Raw genomic sequence first — 20,072 nt, 5'->3', positions numbered from 1 at the left:
ACGAAGAGCTCAGATAAATAATCCACAAAAAAGTCCTAAGCAAAGATCTGTTCAATAAAAACATGGGTCAAACAACAGGTCACACAATTGCTAGCGCTGAAGGAACTCATGTTTAAATTAAATCCCTCTGTATGTGTTCAATTAGAGATCAGAAATTGAAGCTTAATTGTCTCAATACATTCACTACAAATTTCTCACTTGGATGCCTATACCAGGGAGCTAATAAGCTGGAACTGTAACTTCATGGAAAATTCCACAAGTCTCCTATGCAATTTTCTTCCAGACTGGGGAAACAAACAAACAAAGGAAAAAAACAGGTAATTCCATAATACTCCACAAAAGGAAATTTTAAGAGATGAGATGTTATTTTTGACTTGCTGGAATACATAGTTTCAACAAAATCCATAACTTTTTTGCTTCATTTTCAACTTTTTAAGTTTCCAAATTAAATGTACAATAATAAAACCAGACAGAGGTAGAGAAAAATGAAAACTTTAAAAAATGAAAAAGCTTTTGAAAAAGAATAGCAGGCAAATCCTATTTCTAAATGAATAGTCGTCCCCAAACTTTTGAAGTGACATAGCATTTCCCAGCATAAAAATATTCCTTTGGTAAACATGTAACCAGAATACAAGGCACTTCTCTAAGGTGTATCTGTGTCAGAGTTTGTTTCTGTGATTATGGTGCTTCAGAGGAAGTTTCTGTCTATGTTCTATAGACATACACCATAGCTCTGTGGATAAACATAGGAAATCTTAGGTCAAACTGAAAAAAATCTAAGTACATTTCAGGAAACAGAAAATAAGCAGACCCTCTGGATTGCCATTCTCAAGGTTTTTCTCCAATGCTGCTTCCGTGTTGTCTTGCAAATGGATTTACCAGGACTCCACAGGCCCCAGGTGATTAAACTACTGAAAACAGGACAGAATATTCCATTGCACATGTGTGAAGTCAATTGCTTAATCATATACAACCTCATAACTTTTGGAAGTACGTTATAGGCAATTTAAAACTGGGCACAGCCCAACTGCTCCTTTTTTATTCACTGCAGTTTACCATATCCCAGATCAAACCAGAGCATTTTCTTTTTTTCATCTTTTTCTTTCTTTGTTAGGCTTGCAAAACATTTCAGCTCCCATTATTCACTTTCTATACCCCAATAAATAAGTTAAATTACTGACTCACCTGCACACACAACTATCTGCCTGCTTTTCTACCTTGATCATACAGCCCTGCACATAATGCAAATTAGCAAAACTAATTTGGTTTTCATTATGATGCTAATGAATACTACCTTTATAAAGTGCTTTGAGATCTACTGACACAAGGCATTATATCAGACTTGGCATTAACATTTACTATGTATTTATGATTATTATACCTCTTATAAATATAATTGATTTTCCATGTTATTAAAATTCTCTGTACACTTGTAAAAATTCCCACTCAAGCATCTCAAAATCAGATGCATTGTTTCTGTTTTTTGGACATTCTAATTAATCTGTTACATTGTTGTGATTAAAGCTTTTCAGAGTTCTGGTTCTTGTGATATAATCACCATCATTTTTATTCATTAGTTGATGTTAGTGACCACAAAGTGCTCAGCAATTTCCAGACATTCATAAGGGAGAACAACTGCCCTAAGGAGCTGAGAGTCCAAAAAAGAGCTCATTAAAACAGTATTTATTTTTTTGGATTCACTGAAAATCTGTGTTAGACCCATTCATCTTTTGCTTTAAAGGTTTTGCTCTGCAGAAGCCACAATATGGGGCTTAGTTAAGAAATGAGCCTGTAAAGCAAGAGTAGGTGCATGTGTGCTGGGAAATGTGCTGCAGCCTCTCATACTTAAAATCCCCATTTTCTATGTCTGGCTAAGGTGGAGCACACAGTCACAGCAAGAAGGTGCTGCTCTTGTGTCACGGGCAGGTTTTGCCTGCTGCTGGTCCCCAAGGGCCCTTTCCAAAGCTGCGGGTACTTAAGCAGTGCCTTTATCTGGAAGAGCACAAAAATAATCACATCCTGTAACCCTAGGTCAGATGCCTGACCTAGGAAAGGATTTTCTCTGGCTTTATGCGGGTATAATGAAATCCCTGCATAAAACACTTCTTAAAATTCAGCTGCCCACACCTGACCTCCTCTCTCCAGAGAATGTATCCCGTCAACTACAAGCTTTCAAGATCATCAAGGGATAGAAAGGTGTGTGCATGTGTGTGGGGGGGATTTTATGATTCTAAAATAGCTGAAGGGATTTTCCTCTAGTTTTACAAATCTATCGATTTAGTAGTCCTACAAAAGATCTCAACCAGGATTTTTTTCAGTCTAAGCATGGAACAATGAAGAGGGGTAACTGAGCTTTCGTTAGAAATGGAAATTGTTTGTAACTGGCAGCCAGTTTATAGCTGCAATTCAAACCAAAGGACAAAGCACGTGTTTTGGGGTTTTCTTTTAACATTTTCTGTTATTTGATTAACATAGTTTTTATTAGCCTAGCAGCAGCTGGGTTTTGATTCTGTTTGTGCAGCAGTTCAGAAAACAAATGGTGCTTCTGAGCAATCTCAGGTGTCTCAAAACAGTTTTGGGATGTGGTAATAGAAATGTCCCAAGTCCACCTTCTCACTCTTCCTCCTTCTACATCTTTGCTATTCTTAATAAAAATGTGGAGCCTAGAAAATGTGGATTACCTCAGACAAACAGATTGAATAGCTTTGTCTTTTATATTTAGTTGATACAAATCAGCAGCATGACCCCCAATTCTTAATATGCTTTTTTTATCCTTTCAAATCTGACAGTGGCTCTCTAGCCTTCTACTATCCCCTGCCCTGTTCTTCTTTAATACTGATTTTAATGTACCTGTTTTGAGCAACATTATCTAATTTTCTAGAACTACATGCAATACTCATTTGCAGTAAGTTAAAAAGAGATTTTGGAAACAGTTACTTATTTAAGGCTGGAACTACAAAACATACACATTCCCATATCTGCTATGTCCACCCAATTTGACATATTTAATTTATCAAGTAAATTATGTTTTTTTTAGATAATTTAGATAATACTTCTAGAAGCATTTTAATCAGGTGCTGAAACTAGTCTGTACTCTTCCTAATGGGATTTAGAGAGCAGGGCTAGCAGTAAACAAAGAAGCAAATGAAATAAACCCCATTAATTAGGGTGAAACAGTAATGGAGCAGTTCTGGTTTTACAGATGGGCAAGATGTCTGATTGAATTTCCCAGGCTATGCAGATTGGCTGCAGATGGTGAGGAAAGTGGTCCAGAACTCAGAATTCATATAATCAAAAACACACTTAGATCCAAACAAGAATGTTTTCCCATGTGATGCTGTATAGCTTGCAACCTTATCACAAGCATTTGGTTACTTTTCAAATCAAACCATAACATAAACCTCACACAACACAGCATTCAGCAAGGGCTCTCATTAATGGTGCTATTACATCTAATAATTCAATAACAGCACAGCTCCTGGAGGCAAGTTAATTTGGCCCCAAGTTATAATTTCCTATTGAAAATGCCGACTGATAAGTGCATGGGCCAACTGGAGATCTCAAGAGAAGAGCATTCACCGAGTAGGCAGTATATGAGCAACACCTGTTATCATTAAGAAAATAACACTGGAAGAACTTATTGCCAGTGAAAATGTCCTGAAAAATTCAGCGAAATATTAACATATTGTACACCTAAAACTCTTAGGATCTGAATGTAAACTTTTGCATACTTCTTTGATCTAGAAATTAAACTGTATTCCTGAGATTTTGTTTGCAATACCGACACGTTAGAGAACAAAAGTCTTTAGCAAACGGAACTGTGTGAATACGGTGACCTCTTACCCTCTGCAAGGACACTGAGACTTTTCCACTGACTTCAGAAGCCAGCAAATAGATGATTGCCCCCTTCAACCCTTCAGCTTAAAAGGCCATAACCCTTTTTACAAAGGTGTTGCTTAGGTTTTAATTTGAATATTATAAACCCTCTTTGAATATCTATTGCAGGTCCCTTGATGTTATTCTAGGATTGTAAAAAGGGAAAAAACATGTGCAACCCCTACCTGTGCTCTTGTCTGACATAAAAGCTCCTTGCTTCACCATCCTCCTTGGGAAGAACAAGAAAGTCTGCTGAATGCCTGGAGGCAAGTACTGCATGGGATATAATCCTTTTGTGCTCTTCCTTACACCCGCACCTAGATTTGACCTCTCCTTAACTCACACTAGAACAGCAGCTATGGCATCTCTTCAATGATTTAACTCACCTAGTGCAGCCTTCACCTCTGCGCCAAATCCACTTAATCTAACGGAAGAAAGATTGGGATTGACTGAGAACCAGGCTCAGTGGCTTTGCATAGGTGTACCTAAGACTAACTGTGCTTTTCGGCCTTTTTTTCCTCCCTCTTTTTTCTCCTAACAATAAATGAGAGATGCAGTCTCCAAATTCTGCAATCTTTGAGATAAATATCAACCAGAAAAATTAGCACACTAAGTTATGTAAGACATTAGATCATGATAAGAAAATACACAGCAAGACTTGGGTAATTAGGTGGTATAATGAGAGTTGTGAATTTTTATGGGGAGAATTTATAAAGTTACTCAAGTCCAAGAATTCGTCATTGAGTCTATTCTGACAGACTGGTACTGTTTGAAGGTAGCTAGGCATCTAGAAGTAGAGCAAGAAAGGAAATAAAAATGAATCTCATATATTAATTTGTACACTCAATTTCAGAGGAGAATCACATTTTATGTAAAGGCAGTGAGCCTTGGCAGAGAGGTTCACAAAGAATGAGGTATCAGTGGAAGTTTAATTTTTATATTCCTCTCAAAAGGTCTTAATTAGCAGGGAAGGATGAAAGTGAGCTTGAAAGAAAATCACCAAAGACACTCTGGGAAAAGAAATGTCATTAAATAAATCCCCATCACTTGGCACTTTAAAACTGAGCTTGACAAGTGATGGCCTAAAATAAAATTGATAGAAATTCTGCACTTAGGTGTCTCCATTCAGGCTTTACCTGTGCTTACAGCTGGGAGACAAGAAAGATAGCAAGTCATTGAGGGGAAAAAAAGAAGGGAAAGGGAAAGGAAAAGGAAAAGGAAAAGGAAAAGGAAAAGGAAAAAGTTCCATATTGTGAGGAAAATTCACAAGTGAGAAATACCTTGTGAAGGTATTTCCAGGGGAAAGGGAAAACCTGTTTCAGAAGAAGCTGTCAGCTGCCAACCACCAGCTGAAAAGTTCTTGTCAGTTTCCATTTCCAGCAGAAACTGAGTTTCTGGCAGAAGGTGAAATTTGATAAATTTCCCTCCAGCTGGGCTGCAGGGCTGGGGCACTTGGGGAGCCGCGCTGCCTTTGCAGCAGCTCTGCTTTACTTCCTCTGCTGGTTTTGGCAGATTCAGGTAAATTTTGCTTTCTTCCTAAAAGGAGAGGTGAATATGACAACAGCCTTCCCAGTCAAAAACTACGGAGACATCACTTTGCTTTTCTTGAATCACAACTAACATTTTCAGCAGAATTGAAAATTAAATTTTGAACAGCTCTAGGTTTCCCGGGTTTTGTGGGATTAGAGGACTCTGGAAATTACTTCTATAAACAATGTATAAATCTCTGGATAAGAGACAACATCTGTGGCATATGATATAGTGCTAGAACATAATGAAGAATGAAGAAACAGCAGTCACTACATCAGATAATCAGGCAGCAGGCTAAAAAAGGTGAACAAATGGAAACACATTTTTTGTGCTAGAAGTATCAAATGGTGAAAGTCATTAACACAGTTCAGAAAAGCCAATGGATTCAAAACAGGATTCCTCATTGTGATGGAGAATAGTTCTTATTTAACAGAATGGACCACATGAAACTTCTTAGTTCAGGAAGTCCTTAAAATAATTAATGCCAAAAGCTAGGAAAATTTATGCAACATTGACCTTGTTTCTTATTCTGCTTCTCTAAGCATCTAACACTGGCTACTGTCAGGAAGAGTATACTAGAAAGACTTTCTATTGGACTGAACTGGTTTGGCAGTTTCTATGTTCAGGCACAGCAACAGAAAGTGGTCTGCCAGCTCAGAGGCACTGGCCATTGAAGGCTGCTCCATGTAGTTACATTTGAAAGACATGCAAAAACCAAAGCCTTAGCTCATTTTTAGCAGAGGTTTATCTTCAGCTTGTTAGGAAGAGCTTACATGTATGAATCAGCATGTATTTGGAGGAAAGTGAACATTCCCAGAAAACAAGTCTGCCTGCTAGGTTAGTTTTACCAATCTCCCCACTCAAAAGTCACTAATTGCCTCACTTGTTATTAAAACTTATGAATACTCGAGAGTTTTTTGAATAAAAAGGTTCTTGCTTACCACATGTCCTTTCCCCCTTTTGGCTTTACCATAGTTTCTTCTAAGACTTCCAAATTCAAAATATAAATTGCATCTGAAAGTGCTTGATTTGAATCTGGTTAGGATCAACGATTTTGAGTTCCCACAAAGAAACCCAAAAAGAGAAAGAGAAATAGTTAATAAATCCTTTTCCTTAACAAAGTGATTTCAAACCTCAGAATAATAGACTGAACAGTACCCCAGAATACTGAAAATTGGATAACAATTTTCACCTCAGTTACAAAAACTTCCTTTTTGATGTTAGCTTACTTTTAATTCAGCTGTGTTCCATTTCTTCATTTATAGAATGACACAATGGTTTCCTGGATTACTGTAAAATTCTGTATTTGCAGTGTCTTCTGAGGACATTCAGTGAGCAATATCGACAAAAAGAAATAAAAAAACCCATAAATTGCTTCTATTTCATAGGAAAGTGAGATAATTATTAAAAAGTGTGGATGGGGCTACTTACCTTGAATTCACTTAATAATCAATGCTTACAAAATTTTGGCATCAGTGGGAATCTTTTTTTTAAAAAAACAGTGGTTATCTGTGCTCTGTACACTTTCAAACTCTATGCTGTTACATAATAGCATTTCATGGGGATGATCCAGGCTTTAATTTTCTTTAATATGAAGATTTTGGATGAAGGTATGTGCACAAGAAAAAGACTTTTTGAAGGTTATTACGCATTTCATTTTTATTGCATGTTTTGGAAAAAGGCCCTTGAGATGAATGCCAAATAGCTAGTCAAACTCATACTTAAGTGTGCTAAGTTCAAAGTAGCTGGTAATAAATGCTAATAATGGTCATTGCTTGTTTGCTTTTCTGAGCAAATATCTGTCTACTTATACACAGGAGAATGAATGTTTAGATCAGGTTTTACAATAACTGTGTGCAAAGTCCTCACCAGTCTTTCATATATATAAACCTTATTAAAATGCTCAGGTTCTTATGTGCATCATACTATAGATGATCTCATAAATTACGTGTGCAGCTCCTGGCTTCTCCACCCAGAAAGTAATAACCTTCTGGTGGCTTGACTATGCTGTTGCTATGGTTCAGATTATAAAAGTCAATAAAATGAGATCTGAAACCCAACATTGTAAATGTTTTTAAAAAAACCTGTATAGGTAGACATAAAGGTTAAGCCTTCCTATGAAGATATATAATCTAAACCAATGATAACCTTCCAGCACATAGAGATGAGGGGAATTTAAAAAAAAAAATCCACAGATCTGGGAATTATACTTGGATCTCCTAAGTCCCACAGTAGACTTTGACTTTGTTCTCCATTGTAAAAATGCTTCTGTCCAAGGTGTGCTCAAGTCCTAGTAACTACCATGTTTTACATCCCTGAAGTTCATGCTCCTTCAAGTACTAGAATGCATTTCGCTCATGCTCGCACCTTTCCCTGCCGTCTGCACTAAGGAGCAGATTCATTTATCTGAGCACACCCAAGTGAGATGCTTAAATTAACAGTATGGGCATTTTAAGGAGAAGCTCATTTCACCTGCCTTTAGTCATCTGAAAGCTTGACACTTGGTCCAACATGGTCATCTCTAAAGTTGATGGAGGCACACATCTCTAGAGGGAGATTCATCCCATTCTAGACAAGTATCTAAACCAGATAAACTGAGTCACTCCTGGTGATGTCTTTCTATTGAATACGGATGAAATTTATTATTCAGGCTGAGACTTAGATAACTTTGACAGCTAATATGAATGAGATGAATGACCCCCTAACTTCTTTTGTAGTCAAGGGACAAAGGCACTGCCAATGGACGAGTCACAAACTGAATCACCCTCTTGGACATGGCATTGTCTCTTCAATGAAATTTATTTCTGATAGATTAACTTCTGTTGTCCAACTGCCCTTTACCTTTTTTTTTAATAAAAAATATAGCTTGACGTGATTTTTCTTTCTGGATTAAAAAAGACTCAACCAAAACCTCACTTTCTTCCCCATTTTTATGATTGATCGAAATATTTCTGAAAAAATCACATGGCTTCTATTCAGAGTATTTATGGTTTTATTTTGAGATGAATTTTCAAAACCCTGAAAAATATTCCTTCAATCATCTTTAATCCAACCAACTTTAATTTAAAAATCCTGCTGAAGTAAGAAGTATACTACTGTAGTAGTTAAAAAACTGCAGTTGCTTTTGTGAGAGCATGGCTAGTACTCTGTCTATGGTGTTTTGGCCAAATTCCAATGCAAGTAATTACATTTACATACCTAAATTCACCCTGGTTGTTTCATCTAGATACTGCAATATTCTGTAAGCTCATTTAGCTAATTTAGAACCCACATGAACAGCATAGGTTCAAAAGTTCAACTCAAACTTTATTAGGTTTGCGGTCCACTTAATAATACTTAGCACTTAATTAATCTGCACAACACCCTTGTGAGCTACTTAAGTTAGTATTACCAGGAGAGTCTGTGAAAAAGGAACAAAAAGAGAACCAGGAAGAAAAATGTCCATCCTATAATGCCATCTCTCATACTCAAATGGGTGTTCAGGTGCCTATAGTACTAATTTTTAGTTCAATGGTATTTAGTCTTGAAAAGCCATTAAATCAAAGAAAAGCACACAAAAGGCAATGTGACAGTCTACCTCATTTTATTATTTCAGTGTGCCTATGCACATATCCAAAGAAATCCAGAATGGATGCCAGAAATGCCAGAACATTTTCATTTTCCTTTTCATATATGGAAGCATTGGATCCATACACAGAATAGGGGAATATCTGCAATGGGAAAAAAGTCAGTAACAGCAATAAGGTAACACTCCGATAATGCGAGTACCTGATTGATGTACTTACCATACCACTGATGAGTGGTATGATGCAGGGCATCCTGCAGGACAACCAAAGACCAAACATCTTTAGTAACAAACCACTGAGTCCCATCTTCTGAAACATGAGAAATCCTCTGTGCTCAAATTCCCATGCTTACTACATCAGCACCATGGCAGTAAACAGACTGGTGTACTATTGTAGGCATGTACAAATGCAGAAGCAGGCAACGCATTTGCAGGCTATCTGAGAAGCTGCCATGTGAAAAAGAAGCAGATGGAGGAGGACTCAGGCACTTCTGAGATTGCTCTACCCTTCTACCTAATCTCTTCATTGTTTAGAGAAGTATTCATGGTGCCTAAAAGTTGTTGCTCTCTGTGTCTCCTGTCCTGTGGGAATTCGTCTCTGAATTGTTTCTTGAGATCCTACTGTTTGATCCAGCTCCATTTATTAGGACTAGTACAAGTCCTTAAGTCCTGTCTTCCACCTAAGTTTCTACCGTGTTCTTTGTGTCATTTGTAGGGACAAACCCTTTCTATGCTGCAGGGAATTCAGTAAAAGAAAACCACAGAAGCCTAAATCTAAGCTGTTAGGGGACTTGTGGAACTGTGGGTATGCATAATATATAAATGAGACTGAAAAAGCAGAAGACACAAAGGTTTCCTTTTCTTCTGAAGCTTATGACTGTAATTACAGTCAATGACAGACACAGACCACAGTCTGTATGGACTTACAATTAAGTTTACATATGGTCCCTATCACAGTAGGAACCTCTCACACTTTCATTAATTTTATTGTCACAGCATTAATAATAAAGGAAAGTACTGCCTTCTCACTTAGGGTGAACTGGCACAGAAAAAAAAAAAAAATTATTTGCCAAGGAAAATATACAGGATGATTGTGAGGGGTGTGAAACTAAGTCCCAAGTCCCCAATGAGATCTCTAGTTACTGCACATCTTTCTTCTCCACTGGACACTTGATTTTGACTGATTCTTGTAGGCATGACTGTTACAACACCAGTGTATCACCCATGGCACAACAGGAGAAAGCCAGGGCGTAATACTGCTAGAAGATCCATGCAGGCAGAAATATATGCTTGAGGCACTCTCTGACCTCAGGTGGATCCTACACAGACACGAGGGACAGACCTTTGCTGAACATAAGCAGTAGACACAAATATTTCCATGGTAGAGGTTTTATGAAGTGTCAGGTATGTATTAAATAGGATAACAGCAAAGCCATATCCTGACATGGTATTGTGATTACATCTTGGTTTTAGTGGTTCAGTTTTGCCTGCCCCTTTACTCTCCCTCTTCTTCACTGCTCTTGGGAAATTATTTTCTTCCTTTTCTTAAATGATTTGCTCTGGGACAATTGAGTCAAGAACTTGAGAGGATGGTCACAAAAGCTGTTTTCTCATACATCTATATACATCATAAGTCAAGCTGTCTGAGGGAAACTCATGTGATCCATGATCCTCTTGAGACCCGAGAGAGAAAGAGGTGCTCTTGTCAAATAATACCATCTACAAAGTATTATGTTAACTCAGACAATGAAAAGCAAGGACAAACATGGTAGTCAAGCCTTTTCCTTCCTAAAGATGTATGTTGTCATCAGAATACATTGCTCCAGTCTTTCTTCCAGCCACTTAATCTAGTTTGTAAACCTACCTTTCTCGCTTTAGCATTAATTTCTTTATTGAAGGCTGAAAGAAAGGCAGGGTTACACCTTTTTATCCTGAAGACAGTCAGCTCTTCAGCAAGCTTTCCTGGCAGAAGTGAAGAGTTCTCATCTTTATACTGCTTCAACAACATCCTAGCAATAAAGGGCTTTTTCATGCCAGTGGCATGTGAAACTGAAATGAATTGCAAAACACTGCAATTAAAATACCAGGAAAAGGGCACTGAAGGAGACTTTATAGCCATTCAGGATACCTGAAGGCAAGGTAAATCTTCCACCTCTGTGTAAAAATGCATCCCACTATTCACTCAAACCCATAGCAAGAAACTACAACTGCAGCATAAGCTTAGGGAAAGTCCTAAAGCAAAACTTCCCTGCACTTTGAGGCAGGTATCACTGAGTTTATCTGAGGTCAGGAGAAGAGATAAGTCTTTCCACACAGTGGTCCTGAAATGCCCCCATTTTTCTGGGTGGAATCATGTTGCTCTAGCCAAGCTTAATAGCTTAGACTCCTTGCAAAGTCTGTTGGAGAAGAAAGAAGAGAAAAATTATATTCTGAAGACAGAGGGACAAGAATTTCCTTTCCCAACTAAAAAGTCTGTCTTCTCTATCCTTCACGCTTGGTTGGAGACCACACCTCTCTGTCAGCAGCAGATAGACAAAGCTGAGACAAACTACGTACATGAGAAAATTTGATTAAACCAGTACTACCCAGGGACTGAAAAGTAACAGGAATAGAAGACACAAATAGAGATGACTCGTGAGAGGAAGGAAATTGGAATGAAGATTCCTAAGAGGGAACGGAGGGTGGGGATTCACTAAACTTGAAGTCAGCAGGATGAGTCAGAAGTACTACCATACACCATGGATGCCTACAGCTCTCACCCTTTCCTCCTATCAAAGGGCTGTCTGTGCCTCTTTGTTATTTATGCTGTTGATTTCAGGACACCAGCTTTGCAACTGGGATGACTACCCAGCCAACTCTTTTTGAATTTGCCATGTAATTATCTTTGTACCGTCTTCTCATTTGTTGGAGCCAAGTCCTGGTACTCCCTACCTGGTCCTCCATGATATGAGCAGAGTTTAGTTGCCTGGTTTCTGTAGGTCTTCTCTGCTGCAATATATCTGTATCTCACTAGAGAGAATTGTGCTTTACGAGTAACTTACGTCTCATCAGCTAAGAACTGCTACTCTGTGGTCTATCAGTGATGCATTGGATAATTAGGAATTGGATATGCTTTTCCTGGGAAAAATATAATGAAAAAACCCAAAAAAAGTCCTTGATTTCACTGGACAAAATCTAGCCATGGCAAGTTACTGCCTAAAATAGCACCACATTTCCTCTTAAAACTGCTGGTGGCCCATGAGCAACAAAGTTCACCCAAAGCTTCAACCTTAGATAAAATAAACTGGCCAGACAAAAATTGTTAAAATTTTCACAGGAATACAGTCCAGGAGTTTACCATATGCCAAGAAACAAGAACATCTTCTGGGTTTTGATGTGAAATTTGCAATTTGTACATTATATTTAGCCTATGGGCTCTTCTCGAAGGTTTTACTTCAGTTTTTTTAAAATTTCTTCCAAACGGTTTTGTCTTTCCCCCGGATGATGCGGTTTGCCTTACTTCCACCAAACCCCCAGAGTATTCCCAGGTCAAACAGGACACAAGAGATTTCCAGCAGATTGGACAGACCCCACTACCCAGCAGGTCCAACCAGTGGGGTCAGGCAGCAACTCCACCTGTGTTCTACCACCTAGCGAGCCTTTACAATCATCCCTGCTCCTCCAGATCAGGCTCCTTGTGGAGCTTCCTCCCTACCCTCAGGCCTTTCTTTCCAAGGGAACCAGAACTCAAGGGAAGGAGTGTCCAGCAATTCCCATCTCCACGTGCAGCTAGGATGCCATCAACCCACAGACGTGAGATGAAGACTGCAGAGTTATCCCCTACAGTAAATATACCATTTCATGGTGCCATACTGCCGTTACCATTCCCAGTTTAGAAAACCCTGCACTCTTCCACCCCTTGGTCCCCCCACTGCACACACACACAGCTTTACTGAGCTTTTTCACATTTTGGGGCTGCAAATTCTCTCATTATTGCCTATTTACTTTTCTCTGACTGCTGCTCACAACCTGATCTCTGCTCTCAGGTGAAGGTCCAGCTGGAAAAAATAAGCTTCCTCTTCAGGTCCATCCTGTTTTTAATCTGCTGCTGTCACACTAAATTCCCTGTGGAGGTTTTCTTACTTCCTATTGCTTTCCCTCTTCTGCTATAAACCTCACAAATATTAATCTCTTTTGGTCCTGATTTTCCCTTGCCTCCCATCTTTTATTTGTCTAAAATGCCTGCCAGGACTTTTCACACTTCATCATGTCTCCAGCAATACCGGCCCTGGGCCAATGCCAGAGACTGCAACTTGACAAAATGTGTTGCAAGGTGGCTTTCCTTCCACACCGTCTGCAGCTGTCATCTTCTCTCAGGGCCTGATACTACAAATTAGCCAGAGCTGGCAGGAGACCATAAGTTTTTACCTCCCGAAAGTTAGACTGGGAACAGAATTGCCAGGGAATTTTCCTTTTAGCTCCTTGCATGGGGGATAAGCAGCCTGGGCATCATGTCCGTGCTTTACCCTGACATTTTCCTCTCCTTTTGTTTATTGTGCTGTGCCAACTCTTACTGTACTATCATGATGCAAAGCCTAGTCAATTTGCAGGCATCACCTCATGCCATGTTAGCCTGGCCTGTGAAATCAATTAAACAGTGGGCTAATCTCAGAGGCAAAATACTAGAAGACCAGCAGTTTCATGCTACAATGAGCAAAAGAGTAAATAACCTGGGGACTCCTGGAGGGTTTGGTTCATTGGTTTGCAAGGACTGGTACCATATGAGCAGGGAGATAGAATAGGTGTTTGTATATCCTAGGAATTCCTCATTCAAACACATCCAATAGGCTCTGGGTTTTGTAGCTCTATTTTTTGGATCAATGGCTAGAAATGATGTGCTATGTATAGTTTGAGTGGGGAAGTACCTCAATTTCTTCTTGACTTTTGATAGTATCCGTGTACGTAGAGTGCAATTGATCAAGCTGGATTAGTGAGAAAAGGAAAAAACCGAGAAATCTTTCTCTGTTACTTAAACAATTTTTCTTTTTTAAATTAAGGTTAGAAATCAGGCAATATGCAAGGGAAGGCAAAAAACCACTCAGCTAGAACCTGCTATGTTTCAGAGCTTTGACTGGTCCAAAACTGAGCAGGAAAGAGTTTCCTGCATAAAAAGCTCTCATGGAACTTCCCACCAGCATGAAGAAGGTGAGTTGCACAGCCTGCTGAAGACTTGCCTACTGGAGGCTTTCGGACTGTCGGCCTACAGCCGTGTAGTTTATACTTTGGTCATTAGAAATCCACAGAGAATAGTGATAAGAAAGCAAAGTGTCAGAGGTGTATAATTCAAGCTGATGATATAGCAGAGAGCTGGTAGCTCAACACAAGGAGACTCTGGAACAATTAAAGAAAAAAGATACTTGCTCTGGGATGGTATCAAACATCTTCTGAAACAAAGAAAGCCATTCTGCAGTGTTTGAGATTCCCGCGGGGTGAGTGGCATCTGGAAGGGTTGATTTAGCAGTATTCAGAAAAGGGATGAGCAATCACTTGGAGAAGAATCAGTTGGGCAGTAGAATGTTAACAAAGGCCCCTGGAGGCTCTGGGGACCCCCTTTGAGCTCCTCTCATCAGTCACAGCTTATTTTAAATCAGATCTCCCATTTGTTCTATTCTTTCTCAGATTTTTTTTTTTTTTTACTATAATTATACTGGTATTTCATTATGATTATTGTGTTCTTTTTAAATTCCATTTTCCTTAAGCTCAGTTCAAGAATTCTGATGACAAATGCTATAGCAAATTATACTTATAGGTGCTATAATTAAATGACTCTCTGTTGACTTCAGTGGGGTTCAGCTGATTTATGCCAGCTGTTAGTCTAGACAGATTATTTATACCCAATGGGGATAGGAAGACATCTTTCCCTGGACTGGTTCAACAGCCTGGGCCAAAGGGAATCAGCAGTCCCGGACTTCCTCAGCAGCTCTGATTCTGATCTGTTGTGTGACCTTCAGCAAGTTACTTCACTTCCCTGAGCTGTTAATTCCTTTCCCATACTTAGAGTTTTATGAAAGACTACCTGTAGGAGAGGCTTTATTTTGCTATGTAATCTTCTCCTGCATACAATAATGGCAGCCTCACCCACCCTACACCCTACTGTAATACAAATAAGCAATAACAATGCCTGGTTGCAATGCAATGTTGGCAATCTGAGAAGTAAATTTCTCCCAGGATGCTTTTCCAGCTAATGTATGGCTATATTTATTTGAAGAAAGCAAAGCATATCCTTGTGGGACCATTACCCACCTCCAGCCAGCACACATACCAGTCCCAGTGGAATGCCAGTTATGAAAATTACAAAAATAATCCAAAAGGTAAACGCATTTAAGTTTCTAGTTTGAAAGATCTGAACATTTTTGCTGGCATGAAAGTCTCTCTTTAATGCAGACTCATGCCGTTTGATAGTTTAAAAGAGAAAAAAAAAAAACCCTAAGACGAAAACATAAATATTTGAAAAGCTGCTACTGTTCTGTGCGTGTTCCTGAGCACTTTTCATTTTAACATTTATTGGCTACATAGTTAGATCAAATAGCTCACTGAAACTGAAATGAATACATCAATGTGATATGGACTATTTGTTTTTCTATTTGGATCCCTTTGTTTCAATTTTTATGATATCCAAAGGAATCAGCCTTGATATCCAGTCAAATTAACCCACGTTACTGATTACGATTTCCAAACCAGAAGCATGGTGTTCTTTGTTCCCAGAACATCACACCGATGTATAAGGCACACATAATACCATTTTGCTCAAGATTAACATAGTCATACATTATTATCTTATTTTGTATATTACACCAATTCTACCCCGACAGGACTGCACTGCATATTGGTATTCAGCAGAGCTAAAGAACAAAAGGAACTATTGCATCACCTAGTCCTATAGTATATGGTGTCTTCTCCATGAAAACATGCTACACACTAAGTTTCTGCTCAATCTATCTTTTTACTAAGTTAGATTGATCTCTGAGTGTTTTGCTAGAAGATATTTCCTCCAGTCTTTGAATCAGGATATTGTTACTCTCTGTATCATCTCAGAATTTTCAGCATGCTTTTGAAAATGGTAAAAATTAGACCCGCATTCAGTATTCCCATGCCTGTCCCACCAGCGCTTTATACAGAAGCAAAGAAAGCCTTCGATGTACCATTCCTATTCGTTGGCTTGTGACTTATGAAGCTATGAATCACACTAGTCTTTTTGGCCCTAGTTTTGCATGATAACCTGTATTTAATTGTTCACTGTGCTCCTTCAAGCTTTTCAGGATCTTTTTTTACAAGAATGAGAAAGAAAAGTTCAGAAGAAGATACTGAAAAAAAAAAGGAGAAAACTGGAAGTACACAGCCGCAGCAGTGTAAGGCAGGTCTTTCTCTTGGCTCTGAAACCACCCTAATCGTATTCTCACCCCACCTAAAGACAGATAGTTTAAAAAGTTTAGATTCATCTCTGTTGCCAAGAGTGTAAAACAAGCATTTTCAGAAGATGATTCACTCTCTGTTCTGGGATGGGTTTGTAACAGAGATACGTGAACTGTCCCCTGAAGATAAATCTCTGTCCCTTGTTTTTACAGAGAGCTACTACATTTTCAGACAGTTAAATTTTGGTGAAATTAATCTGTGTCAGGCTTGTGCTTCCACCTGCCTCTTCCCTGTAAGTTCTGTAGACGTATCTTTCATTTCTTAGCCCTGGATATGCAGTTTTGTACCTGGCTGCATTAAAGAACAGTTTATTTTAACAAGCTCAGCTTACCAAGTAGATGTCTGAAGGGCTACCTTGTTAACTGATATAGGCCATTTTCCCAAATTTTGTTCTACCTGTCAAGGTTAAAAGTACTGATACCATATTTATTCTTAGATCACAGGTTAAATTATTTTCAAAAAATTGGACCTAGTCCATGTGACTGCAGGACACATTTCCGCTTAATAATGATTTATTGTTGAGATCTAAATTTGGACCGCACCAGTTACCCAGTTCCTATTTTATTTCATGTTTTCTTTTTTTCTACATTATAGTCTTACTCTTTCCAGGTTATTGAAACCAGGGGTAAGGCTTGACAGATCACTTGTAATAATAAGTCATTGAAGTACTATAATTAAAGGCAATTCAGATTTGGATTTTCAAGGGCCCTATGAGGGGTTCACTACCTAAGTTCCTTAATCTCTCTTGAAAATGTTGGGCTGTATTGAATTAGCATTTTAATCCTAGTCTCCTGCAAATGTGTTTACAAGTCACAGGTGAATGCCAGACATGTTTCTACACATACACTTTCCTCCTCCCCACACATAGTGTGACCATGTGTCAACAAACTTATGATTTGTCTGTGCAGAACTTTTCACACATAGGCTGGGATGTTTGTTAGCTATGAAGTACTTGTTCATCCTCACCAATGTGATGGAAACTGAGCAAGAAACAGCTGAAGCTGTCATTCTTTCACTGTGATTTTCACCAAATACTACACGAAGGGTAAAATTTTGTACCAGATGTTCATACATTTATGGTGCTAGGAGGCCAGAGAAGAGACTAAAAGTTTTTCACGATCTTATTATAAGCTCCAACTTCTCTGCAATAGTAGTATTCATATGTTAACATTCTGGACTGATTAAAATCTCTCTGGAATATTTCAGAAGGGAAGGTTATTCCTGCTGAGTGTGTGGGGGTTTTCATTCCTTTCTCTTTTTCCTTTAAATAATCAGAAAGAAACCCCCTTATTTTGATTAATTGAGTAGTTTCCATAGCAGCTGTGAGCCAGGTGGCAGGAACCGGTTACTTAGGATGCTAAATTCTGGGTAATTAGTTTATTTTTAATCTTTTAATTTTGTGGGAGTGAAGTTTAGTGTGTTAATGGGAGAGGGTTTGTGCAGAAGTGTCTTGACTAATGTGTTATTATCATTTAGTTTTATTGATGAAACTTCGGTCTTATACGAAATTAAAATGAGTGGAAAAATCTGAGGCAGGGCAAGCTACAATTTTCGTTCTGACTTAAAAGTCCCTAAAGGGCTTTTTTATATTTTATTTTTATCAGGAGTTTTTTATAACTAAAAACCTGAGGGATTTGGTTCAAAGAGCAGCTTGTGTTCATGGAGAAGGACCCTCTCTAACATAGAAAAAAAGGTATTAATTGCAGAATGAGAAGGCATGGAAAACATATTAACTTTGTCATTCTTTTACCAGCTCCTATTGTTGAGGGAGGACTGATTTTGATTATTTTACAATGTGTACATTTGCTGAGCAAAAATTTTTTTTACTACTTAGTAGTCATGTTTCTTAACTTGACTTCCCAACCCCTTTTTTTTAAAAATTCTCCCACTAACTTCTGGTTTTAGTTTTTAAAGCTACTTGTTCAATTACCTAGTTTTCCAGGTTAAAGCAATACATTTTTTGGCTTAAAACATGAAAATGGATCGATGTATCATTTCAGTATTTTCCATGTTCTATGAAGTCTTTCTTTTCTGTGGATTAAGGCCAATTAGCAGATGGAGATTTGTGAGCTGGGGAGAGTCCAAGGGGGAGGAGGCAATTCCTTTCAACTAAAGGCCCACTGACTTTACATCTACTATCAGCTAAATATTTTATTAGAAAAAAATCCCTTCTCAGGGATATTTTTACTGCTCGTTTTCCCCAGCACGCTCTAAAGCTACATAAACCACTGAAACATACGTGTTTTCCAGAGCCGTGCTATGCTGGCCAAGGATGAAGGAGCCAAATTCAGACCACCTACCATAATTCCCAACTTAGGCATATTTATTTCTTTCCTGTAATAGAGGAGTCACAGGTGTACAGGTAAGGTTAGCAAAGGCTTAGAACTGCTCCTGGCCATCTTGGCTTCACTTACCTGAATTAGAAAGCTAAGTCAGGTAACCAGGAAATGATCAGACTTCACCTGGGGTCTGCTTCCCTTGTACACTAGTTGTGCAGGCTGTGGGTGCATTTACATTAGCTTTCTAATTCAGATCCAGAGCACACTTCTAGAGTGAATGTCTCAGTAGTCTTCATTTACTGAGCTTTGTTTCATGACACAGAGCAGTCCCGAGGTGCCTTTTGGGTCAGGCTAAACCAAATGTGCTCCAGAAGCACACCTATTGCATTCTCACCTCTAAAAGTTCAAGGGAAAAAAAAAAAAAACCACAAACATGTACACTGTTCACACCAGGTCCTCAGCACCAAGCACTTCACTCTACAGATCTTTCTCTGTTGGGCCTCACTACCTACGAACACAGACAGAGCCTATCAGGGAATGATTGCTGGTCCCAAGGATAAAACGTACAACCCAACGTGTCTGTATACAGCTAAACTTTCTTTTCTGCAACAAAAGGTTTATCTCATCTTGACCAACTACGGGGAAAAGTTCCTGGCTTATGCCGGGACTATCCCCCACAAACTATGCCAAGTTTTTTCTGTGAGAGTGCTTGTTCTTACACACCTAAGCTGTGTCATGGAGTATAACAAGAGTGACGTGATATGGTTGACTGTATGCCAGTGCTCCACCCCAAGCCCTGGCCCTCCTGAAGCCCTAGAGCCTCACTATGATGCCAGAGGTGACAAAGTATTGCCTTAGCAGGGCAGAAAAGGTTTCTTTGCATATTTCAGACACTGAAGGGAGTGGAAATGCACCTTGACCCAGTTGAATGCCTTGAGCACTTGGCTGGAGATAAAGCTGTGAGAGAATTTTCTGTCATCTACTTGATGTTGTGTCTCTGTGCACCAGAGAGGTTAGAAAACAATAAAACAAAAAAGGATCCTGATTCTGGCTCTAGTCTAGATGGGAGCTTTTGTGGAAATGCAATACCTTCATTGTGTATTTCAAGTATTGGATAAAATGTATAAATGTTTTTAAGTGTTTTTTAAACAGAGCTTTTAATTAAACCTAAGGAGTAGGGGTCAGCACACATTAGACAAGTACTAGACATTACCATATGACTCTACTTCCACTGTCACTACATTGATGAAATGCAGGATATTTTTGTAACTAGGTATCCAATTCTACAAGAATTATGTACATACAGCCAGCATTTGCATATGCATAATGAATAACTGTTCAACAAAATTTTCATTTGCACTTGTGATTAA

The sequence above is a fragment of the Aquila chrysaetos genome, chromosome 19 (genome assembly GCF_900496995.4).
Source record: "Aquila chrysaetos chrysaetos chromosome 19, bAquChr1.4, whole genome shotgun sequence".
NCBI classification, from domain to species: Eukaryota; Metazoa; Chordata; class Aves; order Accipitriformes; family Accipitridae; genus Aquila; species Aquila chrysaetos.
The sequence above is the reverse complement of the archived record's forward strand: the minus strand, read 5'-3'. Positions refer to the sequence as shown.